The sequence below is a fragment of the Theropithecus gelada genome, chromosome 1, assembly GCF_003255815.1.
Source record: "Theropithecus gelada isolate Dixy chromosome 1, Tgel_1.0, whole genome shotgun sequence".
In the NCBI taxonomy this organism is placed as follows: domain Eukaryota; kingdom Metazoa; phylum Chordata; class Mammalia; order Primates; family Cercopithecidae; genus Theropithecus; species Theropithecus gelada.
Window position 1 is genome coordinate 30,678,584 of NC_037668.1, and position 12,173 is coordinate 30,690,756.

At 45.3% G+C, this 12,173-nt stretch overlaps 1 protein-coding gene across 5 annotated transcripts in view; it reads right to left on the bottom strand.

Annotated features, from left to right (window-relative positions):
- The window catches only part of GNB1 (G protein subunit beta 1), a 119,195-nt gene that overhangs the window by 48,142 nt on the left and 58,880 nt on the right, over positions 1 to 12,173 (bottom strand). The window lies entirely within an intron of this gene.

Genomic DNA, 12,173 nt, shown 5'->3' on the forward strand with positions numbered 1-12,173 from the left:
CCTAGTCATGTTAGACAATATTCCTGAAATCAGAGTAAAAACTAACTCACCTTGTTAAACAACAGACTTATTTTCCCAAGAGAATGTCATAAATGGAGGCTGTGTTTCTGACCAAGATCTTGGCTGTTAATCGTTAAGTATGACTGAAGTATAACAAAGCTGAGGATACAGTTGCTAATGTCTTTAATCCCTTACAATTAGCTCTCATATGCAAGTACTGCTTATGCAAGCACTTCAATTTCCTACATAAATTACACAGAGGATCAATTTTAACATTATAACTTTTGTGTAAAAGTCAAAAGGTTAATATACATCAAAATTTAATTGACAGCAGTTATTTTCTTGAGATTAAAACCCACCTGTGGGAAATTATCCGATGACCTAAGAAGTTCAGCCGTCACAGTTTCCAGTTTAAACTTTCCTAGTGTGCGTAAAGGAATTCGAATGACCTACAGTATAGATACTTGATGTCTACAATCCACGAACAAGAAAGCCCTGCAAGGCAAGCGCCATGACATGAGCATGCAGACCAGGCGTCCTGCTGCCACCGCTCTCTGGGGAGGCAGGGTGCACAGCAACACAGTGTCAGAAAGATTTCTGACCAAACAGGTGTTTCTAAAGGCATTATTTTAAACTGATGTTTTAATCACGAGGAAAACTTCACTAAGGGAAAATACCTTAGTCTTCCCTGCACACATGGAGCATCACTGGAATTAGGTATGGACAAGGTCACACCTCAAGGGCAGTTTATTCTTAAGGGATAAGACTGGTTAATTCTCTCCCTGGTTTTCACATATAAATTCTAAGGACTACAACTTATGAATGTTAATGTGTGGAACAGTAAGAGTGCCAGGACAATATGAGTAGTGTCTCAAATGGATTCTGTTTGGATGCCTTCTGCCTTGCATTCTTTCTGCATGCCCTGACACTACTCACTTGTATTTCACACATGATCATGTTATATTATGTACACAATTTTACAGAATTCCTTCCAAAATCAACATGAAGAAAACAAGTTAATGTTATGAAGTACCCTGAATTAAACTGCTCTAGTTAACACATAGTTTCTGATCCTAATTTAAACACTAAAAAGTAAAGCTAATTTTTATATATGGGACTAAAAACAACAAACTCCTGGGATCTGGGGAAACAGAAAAGCATGTTCTGAGATGCCTCAAAAATGATGTTCCGGCTGGGGGCGGTGGCTCACGCCTGTAATCCCAGCACTTTGGGAGGCTGCGGAGGGTGGATCATCTGAGGTCAGGAGTTTGAGACCAGCATGGTTAACGTGGCGAAACCCCATCTCTACTAAAAATACAAAAATTAGCCGGGTGTGGTGGTGCATTCCTGTAATCCCAGCTACTCGAGATGCTGAGGCAGGAGAATCGCTTGAACCTGGGAGGTGGAGGTTGCAGTGAGCCGAGATCTCGCCATTGCACTCCAGCCTGGGCAACAACAACGAAACTCTGTCGCAAAAAAAAAAGAGATGTTCCTTGTGGCTGGAGGGTGGTGGGTGGGGGTTTAAAGGTCCAAATTCCATCATTAGGTGGGATAACTCCTGAAATCTTATATACTGCTTTTAATTAGATGTTCTTTTCACGTATTATACAAGAATATGTACACAACCATCACCCAGCTATATGCCTTGAGACTAGAGAAACAAATTTACCAAAAATCTAAGTATCTTTAAAATGAACTCAATATAACTTTGTGACCTCACAAAATTTCAGTAGTAACACCAAAACCTGCTAACTTTAATCTTTAGTCCCATGAAAAGAGAACACAACCAGATGGACTTCTTTTTCACAGTTAATAGCAGAAATTATTATACTCTCTCCTGTGCCGACATTTGAGTTTCAATTAAGAGACTCAAAACCTATGTTTGTCAATTTTTTAAAAAAAGTGTATTCCTGGCTGGGCATGGTGACCTGTAATCCCAAGACTTTAGCGGGTCAAGTCGGGAGGACTGCTTGAACCCAGCAGTTTGCGACCAGCTTGGGCAATATGGCAAAACACTGTACACACACACGCACGCGCGCACACACACACACTCTCTCCTATTTTTGTTAGCAATAAAAATAAATTTCCTGGTAAGATCCTCTTCAATCCACATACAGAAGTGATAAGAGAAATCTATTGTCAGGCATTTCAATTTTTCTTTTAAATTACATTCTCTAGTCTCCAGGATAAAGATATATATTTTCTTTTCTTTTTTGAGACGGAGTTTCGCTCTTATCACCCAGGCTGGAGTGCAGCAGTGACGCAATCTCGGCCCACTGCAACCTCTGCCTCCCAGGTTCAAGTGATTATTTTGCCTCAGCCTCCCTAGTAGCTGGAATTACGGGTGCATGCTACCACGCTCGCCTAATTTTTGTATTTTTAGTAGAGCCGGGGTTTCACCACGTTGGCCAGGCTGGTAAGGAACTCCTGACCTCAGGCGATCTGCCCGCCTCGGCCTCCCAAATGCTGGGGTTATAGGTATGAGTCACCATGCCCAGCCTAAAAATGTATTTTCTAAAATCAAATTAAAAAAAAAATTTTTGGAGATAAACTCAATGATCAGTACCATCTTTTTATAATGTGGACACGCCCCACGGACACCCTGTGCAGCAGTTCACGCACAGTGAATGCCTGATGGGATAAGGCAGGAGAGATGAGAAAGCGTGGCCACCACATTCCCCATGGGCTGCCAGAGCACCAGGTGCCAGGAAGAGAGAACTTAAGGGAAGCAAACAACCTTCTGATTCACATAAACTAACAGCCTTCCCAGTGGCTCTTAGTTCATCTTTACCATGAAGACAGTGAACGAAACAAAAATGGAACAAGAATACAAAGCATGATGCTTTTGTGTGAACAAAAAGGACAAACACCAATGCCAGAGCAAGCCAACCTTTTTTTTTTTTTTCTGAGATGGAATTTCATTCTTGTTGCTCAGGCTACAGTGCGGTGGCGCAGTGCTGGCTCACTGTAACCTCCGCCTCCTGAGTTCAAGCGATTCATCTCCTGCCTCAGCCTCCCGAGTAGCTGGGATTACAGGCATGCGCCACCACGCCTGGCTAATTTTTTGTATTTTTAGTAGAGACAGGGTTTCATCATGTTGGCCAGGCTGGTCTCGAACTCCTGACCTCAGGTGATACACCCGCCTTGGCCTCCCAAAGTGCTGGGATTACAGGTGTGAGCTACCACACCCGGCCCGCTATCTTTTTTCTAGACACATCAGATGTTAATGGTGGTGTTTTTGGAGACAGAGAAACAGGTGAGCAGCTTTTATTCTTCTCATTATTCTTCAAATACAGTTTGCTTACTAACCCCCTACACACCAACACACAAAGTTAACAGAGATTAATCTGGGGTCTTAGAATCAAGAAAGATTAAAAAAAAAATTTTTTATACTCTTCAGTTTAAATAAAATAAGTTAAAGTTACATCTTTAAAAAAATGCCTGTGAGGGTCTCACACTGTTGCCCAGGCTGGAGTGAGTGGCACAATCATAGCTCACTGAAGTTCAAGCCATCCTTCTACCTTAGCCTCCAGAGTAGCCAGGACTAGAAGCAGACACCACCCATTACACCCAGCTATTTTTGAAATTTTTGGTAGAGACAAGGCCTTGCTATGTTGCCTGGGCTGGTCTCAAACTCTTGGCTTCAAGGCATCCTCCTGCCTAGGCCACCCAAAGTGCTAGACTCTAATCTAATGCTTGAGCTACCACACCCAGCCTAAAGTTAACTTTTTAAAGTTACTTGATGCAGCCAGGTGCAACGGCTCATACCTGTAATCCCAGCACTTTGAGAGGCTCAGGCAGGTGGATCACCTGAGGTTAGGAGTTCGAGACCAGCCTGGCCAACGTGGCAAAACCCCATTTCTACTAAAAAATACAAAAAGTAGCCAGGTGTGGTGACGTGTGCCTGTAATCCCAGCTACTCGGGAGGCTGAGGTGGGAGAATGACTTGAACCCGGGAGGCGGAGGCTGCAGTGAGTGGAGATCATGCTACTGCACTCCAGCCTGGGTGACAGAATGAGACTTCATCTCAAACAAAAAGTTACTTGATGCAATTAGCTGGGTATGGTGGAACGTGCCTGTAGTCCTACCTAATTGGGAGGCTGAGGTGGGAAGATCACTTGAGCCCAGGAGTTCAAGGCTGCAGTGAGCTATGATAGCACCACTGTACTCCAATCTGGGCAACACAGCAAGATCTTGTCTCTAAATAGTTACTGGAAGAACTGTAACATATCGCTAAGAATAATGGAGAGAGTAATAATTTGGGAAAACGCTTACTATATACTAAGTGAAAAACAATATAAATTTGCATATAGTTATTTTATTTGAGACTGAGTCTAGCTCTGTGGCCCAGGCTGGAGTGAAATGGCGCGATCTCAGCTCACTGCAACCTCTGCCTCCTGGGTTCAAGCAATTCTCCTACCTCAGCTTCCCAAGTAGCTGGGATTACAGGCATGCACCACCACACCTGCCTAATTTTTGTATTTTTAGTAGAGACAGGGTTTCGCCATGTTGGCCAGGCTGGTCTTGAACTCCTGACCTCAATTATTACCCGCACCCAGTCGCAGGTAATAATTTTAGCTGCTTTATTAGAATTAAAATAGGTCTGGGCGCGGTGGCTCATGCCTATAGTCCCAGCACTTTGGGAGGCTGAGGCTGGCAGATAGCTTGAGCCCAGGAGTTCAAGACCAGGGTAGGCAACAACATGGCGAAAACCTGGCCTCTACTAAAAATGCAAAAAATTAGCTGGCGTAGTGGCACACGCCTATAGTCCCAGCTACTTGGGAGGCTAAAGTGGGAGAACCCACTTAAGTCCGGGAAACTGAGGCTACAAGCAAGCCGTGACTGCGCCACTATGCTCCAGTCTGGGCAAATGGAGTGAGACCTTGCCTAAAAAAAAAAAAAAAACAAGAAAAGAAAAATATACTTACTTTAAAGAAAGACAGTTAAAAAGACTAACAGCATTTTTATTATAATTATTAGTCACGTTTTTCTACTAAACTTCCTAATGTTGACGCAGCTTCCTTTGAAAATTAAAAAATAAATGTAAATTTTAAAAGTCGTACTTACATTTTATTGCTTTTGCTTTTCTCTTCACTATCCTTAGTCCCCCCAAACCTCCTAGAACACCCACCATCAGGTTTACCTGGCTTGGGCTCCTCTCCTCCAGTGCCAATGTCACGGCTAAGCTCTGGCTGTGCTGACTCCAAGAACTTGCCCGTCTAATCCACTAAGACAGGGTCTGCTGAGGTCTCATGTCTATCCTTCCCGATGACCCATATCTGCCATTGGCTTTTATTTAGAATTTCAGTTTTGGAAATCCTTTTCAGAGAGATTTAAATAACTTAAAAGCAAGTAGGTGAAGGGATCTGCCCCTACTTTAGAACAACATCTTTGTGAGTCAAGTGTTAGTTAGCATGATTTTTAAAGTCAGAATATTTCACATTTGCATTGTAATGTGCTCCGTGTAATGCCTCTACTTTCATGGCAATGCAGCACCCCAGGCCTCTCACCCAGGCCCCTGAGAGTCTAGGAGCGGCACTTCAGCGGTGCCCGCAGGACCCCAAATTACAAAGTCAGCAATAACGACATTCAGGCTGCAAGTTTGCCAATGACAAAATAGGGTACAGATATTGAAAAATAATTTCAATTTCTGGTTCTGCGGCATACAAAGAATAATGCTTTAAATTGTTTTTTACTCTGATCTGCTTAATTCAAAATAGGAATGGTGTTATCTACATGACAGGGCTAAAATGAAGATTAAATCAGACAACCAATCTGAAAGTGCTCTGTCAGCCTTACAGTGATTAAACTTCCGAAGTCCAAACTGGCCCCAGTGAGGCCCCAGTGTCTTACACAGGGGCAGGAAATTTGCTAATTTGACCAGCCACACAAGGATCACAGCTCACCTCCAAGATGAAGCAGTATTTTGAGAGAGAGGAGTCTGCATGAGGAATTTAAACCAATTTCACTCACTTTTCCATTTTTCTTTCATTCCCAAGTCCAGGTCAATCTCCAAAATTAAGACTGTGGCAATTCAAAGGGCAACGGAAAGTCCTCAGGCCCTGCTCCCTTTATGCACTGCTCCGAACAATACTGTGAAGAATAAGGGGAGCAGGGCACCACCGCAACTGATAAAAGGACACGACCACTAACACAGCTGCAGAGCAGCACATGTGCAGACCCTCCCTTCAACACGACAGGCACCGTGGCGCCTCGGCACAGTGCTGAGCAGCATGAACCAGGCTGGCTGCTAGTCTGAGGGAGACAGATGACTAACAGGTAACCACGTGGAGCACACACAGCACCAAACGGGTGAAGTGTGCCAGGGAGGGCAGGGAGGATGCTGCTTTGCATGGTTGTTAGACATGACCTTGCTAATAAGGGCCAAGAATTGAGCAGAAGGCAGATGGGTAAAAATAACACAACTGTTCTTGTTTGAGGTGCTATTTTTTGCAATGGTAACAATTTTTAAAATCATACCTTCAGGATTTTGCCTGTGCCTATAAAGTAATCTTACCAAAAAAGTGAATGTGACCAAAGCTCCAGAACCTGCAGACAGGGGAGCGTGTTCAATGACCCCACACGGAGGCAACGGAACCTGCAGACAGAGGAGCGTGTTCAATGACCCCACACGGAGGCAACAGAACCTGAAGACAGGAGAGCGTGTTCAATGACCCCGCACGGAGGCAATGGTGCTACACAACGGCCTGGGAAACACTCCAGCACAGACAACCAGGCAGGTTGGTTAGTCTGTCTTTAACAAATAAACTTCAAGGGAAAAAGGAGACAAAGCAAGCAATGGAAGGAGGATTTCTGGACTAAGTTAAGAGACTCCCTAGGATCATCTCCTTCATGCCCCAGTCACAAGTGAGCTCACTCACCCACCAGACACTGGCAACCGGGGGAAGAGCAGGAACTACGGTGTGCGGTCACAAAGTCCTCAGAAGGCGATTCTTCGGGGAGGGGATCTAATAGCCAGGGGTGAGCCAGTAAGGCACAGCTGCTAAGAGCTTACCTCCGACCCCTGGAACTCTGAAATCCCAGGAGGTGGTTACTGACACTCCCGAAGACTTATTATTTCTCATGCATCACAAAAAACATTTGGTCTCCCATTTTGCTCTCCCTTTTCTAACCCTGTTAGCCTATGGCCTCTTTTTGCTTTTAGGGCAGAGCACAAAATCTAGCACATACAAGGACAATTGGAAATCATTCAATAGATACACATCTTCAAACATGTTGAGGCCAAACAGGAAGTACCACTGTGATTGTTTCAAAGCCAAACTTTATATGTAACGGATGGAGTCTCATGAAATGAATGGCATCCATCCACCAGGCAGATCTAACAGGGAAAGGTGATGGGAAACTGACAATCACGCAGCGCACACAACAGAGGCGGCTAAACTCCAAGCACCTTTTTTTTTTTTTTTTTTTTTTGAGACAGAGTCTCGCTCTGTCCCCCAGGCTGGAGTGCAGTGGCGTGATCTTGGCTCACTGCAACCTCCGCCTCCTGGGTTCACGCCATTCTTCTGCCTCAGCTTCCTGAGTAGCTGGGACTACAGGCGCCCGCCACTACGCCCTGCTAATTTTTTGTATTTTTATTAGAAATAGGGTTTCACCGTGTTAGCCAGGATGGTCTCAACCTCCTGACCTCATGATTGGCCCACCTCAGCCTCCCAAAGTGCTGGGATTACAGGCGTGAGCCACCACACCCGGCCTCCAAGCACCTTTCATAAGGGGCCTGGAAATCCTCAGGTTTGGGGAAAGACTGCTGTGTGCCATGTCATTTGCACTCCAGTATATAAAAATAATATTTGTTTTTACATTTACTATTGCAAACTACAATGAATTCTATTTGCTATTCCAACAGCAAATGGGGGGTGGGGGTTAGAATTCTGTTCCTAGAAAAACCTCCATGTTTTTATTGGCATTTGCATGTCCAACCCACTTAAGCAGGACCAATAATGTCTGACAGCCCTGCTGGCTGGAAGCAGAGTGATGCTTCACGGCGGGAACGTTGGAAGCCCCAGGTTCTAACCCAGACTCTACCTCTTCTCACCAGGTGGCCTCCAGTAGGTTTCCTAACTTCTCTCTGCCTACATTTTTTGGTATGAAAGTGGGGACAGTCCCCACAGCTCATGCTATGACAATTCCATTAGAATCCATGCAAGGCCCTTAGAACCATGACTGACACAGTAAATACTTACTAAATATGACTTGCTATGAAAGCAGGTATAAAAGTGTTGCCCTGAAAAAATGTAATGGCCAGAAGACTACCTCCTGCCTCACCTGCCCATTTTCTATTCAGTCAGTGAAGTAGGCCCTTTGCAGAAATCAAAAATACGGGTAGCAGTGGCAACCAGTGTACCAGAGGAGCTAATCAGATAGATGTGATGCTTTGAAATCTGCGCGTGTTGCTGCATGTACAAGTCTTTATGAGAACATCTGCTTTCATTTCTCTTGGGCAGACTGCTAGGAGTGGAATGGCTGGATCGTACTACAGGTGTGTGCTGAACATTTCAAGAAAATGCCACTGCAGTGGCTCATGACTATAATCTGAGCACTTTCAGGGGCAAGGCAGGACAATCACCTGAGCCCAGGAATTGAAGACCAGCCTGGGCAACATAGTGAGACCCTGTCTCTACAACAATAAAAAAAAAAAAAATTAGCCAGGCGTGGTAGTGCATGCCTATAGTCCCAACTACTTAGGAAGCTGAGGCCAGAGGATCACTTGAGCCCAGGAGGTCATGGATGCAGTGAGCTATGATCACACCACTGTACTCCAGCCTAAGAGACAGAGTGAGATCCTATTTCGAAAAAACTAAAAACAAACTCAAAAACAAACAAACAAAAAAAAACAACTCTTTTCAAAATGGTTATGCTGGGTCACATTCCCAACATCCTGTCAGCAATGTGGAGAGTCGCAGCTCCTCAAACCCCCACAACGTTAGGTATCACAGCCATTCGAATGGGGGCTTTGGCTGTGGTTTTAATCTGCATCTCGCTGATGGCTAAACTTTTCAGGTACTTAATTGCTGTCTATACATTTTTCTGGTAAAGTGTCTGTTCAAGTCACTTGCCTCTTTTTGATTGGGTTACCTGTTTTCTTAATATTGTTTTTTGGTTCTTGGTTTTTTTTTTTTTTTTTTTTTCCTGACACAGGGTCTCACTCCGTTGTCCAGGCTGGAGTACAGTGGTGTGATCGTGACTCACTATAGCCTCAACATCCCGGGCTCAAGTGATCCTCCCACCTCAGCCTCCCAAGTAGCTGGAACTACAGACACACAACACCATACCTGGCTAAATTTTTTTTTTTTGGAGACAATCTCACTCAGCCGCCCAGGCTGGAGTGCAGTTGTGCAATTTGGGCTCACTGCAACCTCCACCTCCCGGGTTCAAGAGATTCTCATGCCTCAGTCTCCCAAGTGGCCAGGATTACAGGCATAAGCCACTACAGTTGGCTAATTTTTGTATTTTTAGTAGAGATGGGGTTTCGCCATGTTGGCCAGGTTGGTCTCGAACTCCTGACCTCAGGTGATCCGCCTGCCTGGGCCTCCCAAAGTGCTGGGATTACAGATGTGGGCCACTGTGCCTGGACACTAAGTTTTTTTTTTTATTTTTGTTTTTTGTTTTTTTTTTTTTTAAGAGACAGGGGTCTCACTTTATTGCCCAGGATTACTGAACGACTGGCTTCAAGCAATCCTCCTCCCAAAGTGCTGGGATTACAGGTGTGAGTCACAATACCCAGCCAAATTGAGTTTTGAGAGTTCTTTACCTATTCTGGATACATGTCACCTAAAAGACATTTGCTAATATTTTCTGCCGGACTGGTTTGTCTTTCATTCTCTGTGTTTTCTAAGGAGCAGAAGTTTTAAATTTTGATCAAATCTAATTTATAAATGTTTTCTTTTATGCATTTTATCTTTGATCTCATATCTAAAAGCTGTTTGCTTAATTCAAAATCTCAACAATTTTTCTAATTTTTGGTTTTATGTTTAGGTATATGATCCAATGAGTTTTTTTTTTTTTTTTGAGACGGAGTCTCGCTCTTGTCGCCTTGCTCGAGTGCAATGGCGCAATCTCAGCTCACTGCAACCTCCATCTCCTGGGTTCAAGCAATTCCCCTAATTCCCCTGCCTCAGCCTGCTGAGTAGCTGGGCTACAGGGGCATGCCATCACACCTGGCTAAAATTTTTTTTTTTTGGCATTTTAGTAGCGATGGGTTTCACCATGTTGCCCAGGATGGTCTGGATCTCCAGACCTGGTGATCTGCCCACCTTGGCCTCCCAAAATCCTGGGATTACAGGAGTAAGCCACCTCGCCTGGCCTGAGTTAATTTCTGTACATGACATCAAGTTCTCCTTTTGCATAAGAATATCCGATTGACTAGCCAGGCGCAGTGGCTCACACCTGTAATCCCACAATTTTGGGAGGTCAAGGCGAGTGGATCACCTGAGGTCAGGAGTTCGAGATCAGCCTGACCAACATGGTGAAACCCCATCTCTATTAAAAATACAAAAATTAGGGCCAGGCGCGGTGGCTCAAGCCTGTAATCCCAGCACTTTGTGAGGCTGAGACGGGCGGATCACGAGGTCAGGAGATCGAGACCATCCTGGCTAACCTAGTGAAACCCCGTCTCTACTAAAAAATACAAAAAAACTAGTCGGGCGAGGTGGCAGGCACCTGTAGTCCCAGCTACTCGGGAGGCTGAGGCAGGAGAATGGCATAAACCCGGGAGGCGGAGTTTGCAGTGAGCTGAGATCCGGCCACTGCACTCCAGCCTAGGCGACAGAGCGAGACTCCGTCTCAAAAAAACAAAAACAAAAACAAAACAAAACACAAAAATCAGTCGGGCGTGGTGGTGAGTGCCTGTAATCCCAGCTACTTGGGAGGCTGAGATAGGAGAATCGCTTGAACCTGGGAGAAGGAGGCTGCAGACAGCCAAGACTGCGGCACTGCACTCCAGCCTGGGCAACAGAGCAAGACTCCGTTTCAAAAGAAAAAAAAGAATATCCAATTGTTCCAGCCCCTAATTGTTTTTCAATATTGCTTTTTAATTTAAAATTATTTCAAACTTCAAAGTCACAAGAATACAAAGAAACCGTGTACCCTCACCCAGACTCACTAACTACGAACATGGCTTCATTATTCCCACTTTATACAAACAAAAAAGTTTTTTTTGTTTTTTTTTTCCTGAATCATGTTTGCCTTACTTTTTTCTCTTTTCTTTTTTCTTTTTTGAGATGGAGTCTTCCTCCGTCGCCAGGCTGGAGTGTAGTGGCGCAATCTTGGCTAACTGCAACCTCCACCTCCTGGGTTCCAGTGATTCTCCTGCCTCAGCCTACCAAGTAACTGGGACTACAGGTGCATGCCACCACGCCTGGCTAGTTTTTGTATTTTTAGTAGTGACAGGGGTTTTGCCATGTTGGCCAGGATGGTCTCAATCTCTTGACTTCGTGATCCGCCTGCTTCGGCCTCCCTAAGTGCTAGGATTACAGGCGTGAGCCACCGTGCCTGGCCCCCCTTACTTTTTTTTTTTTTTTTTTTGAGACGGAGTCTCGCTGTGTTGCCCAGGCTGGAGTGCAGTGGCCCGATCTCGGCTCACTGCAAGCTCCGCCTCCCGGGTTCACGCCATTCTCCCGCCTCAGCCTCCGAGTAGCTGGGACTACAGGCGCCCGCCACCACGCCCGGCTAGTTTTTGTATTTTTAGTAGAGACGGGGTTTCACCGCGTTAGCCAGGATGGTCTCGATCTCCTGACCTCGTGATCCACCCGCCTCGGCCTCCCAAAGTGCTGGGATTACAGGCTTGAGCCACCGCGCCCGGCCCCCCCTTACTTTTTTCTATAATGTATACTGGTATTTCTTTCTTTCTTTCTTTCTTTTTTTTTTTTTTTGAGATGGAGTCTCGCTCTGTCGCCCAGGCTGGAGTGCAGTGGCCAGATCTCAGCTCACTGCAAGCTCCGCCTCCTGGGTTTACACCATTCTCCTGCCTCAGCCTCCGGAGTAGCTGGGACTACAGGCGTCCGCCACCTCACCCGGCTAGTTTTTGTATTTTTTTAGTAGAGACGGGGTTTCACCAGGTAAGCCAGGATGGTCTCGATCTCCTGACCTTGTGATCCGCCCGTCTCGGCCTCCCAAAGTGCTGGGATTACAGGCTTGACCCACCGCGCCCGGCC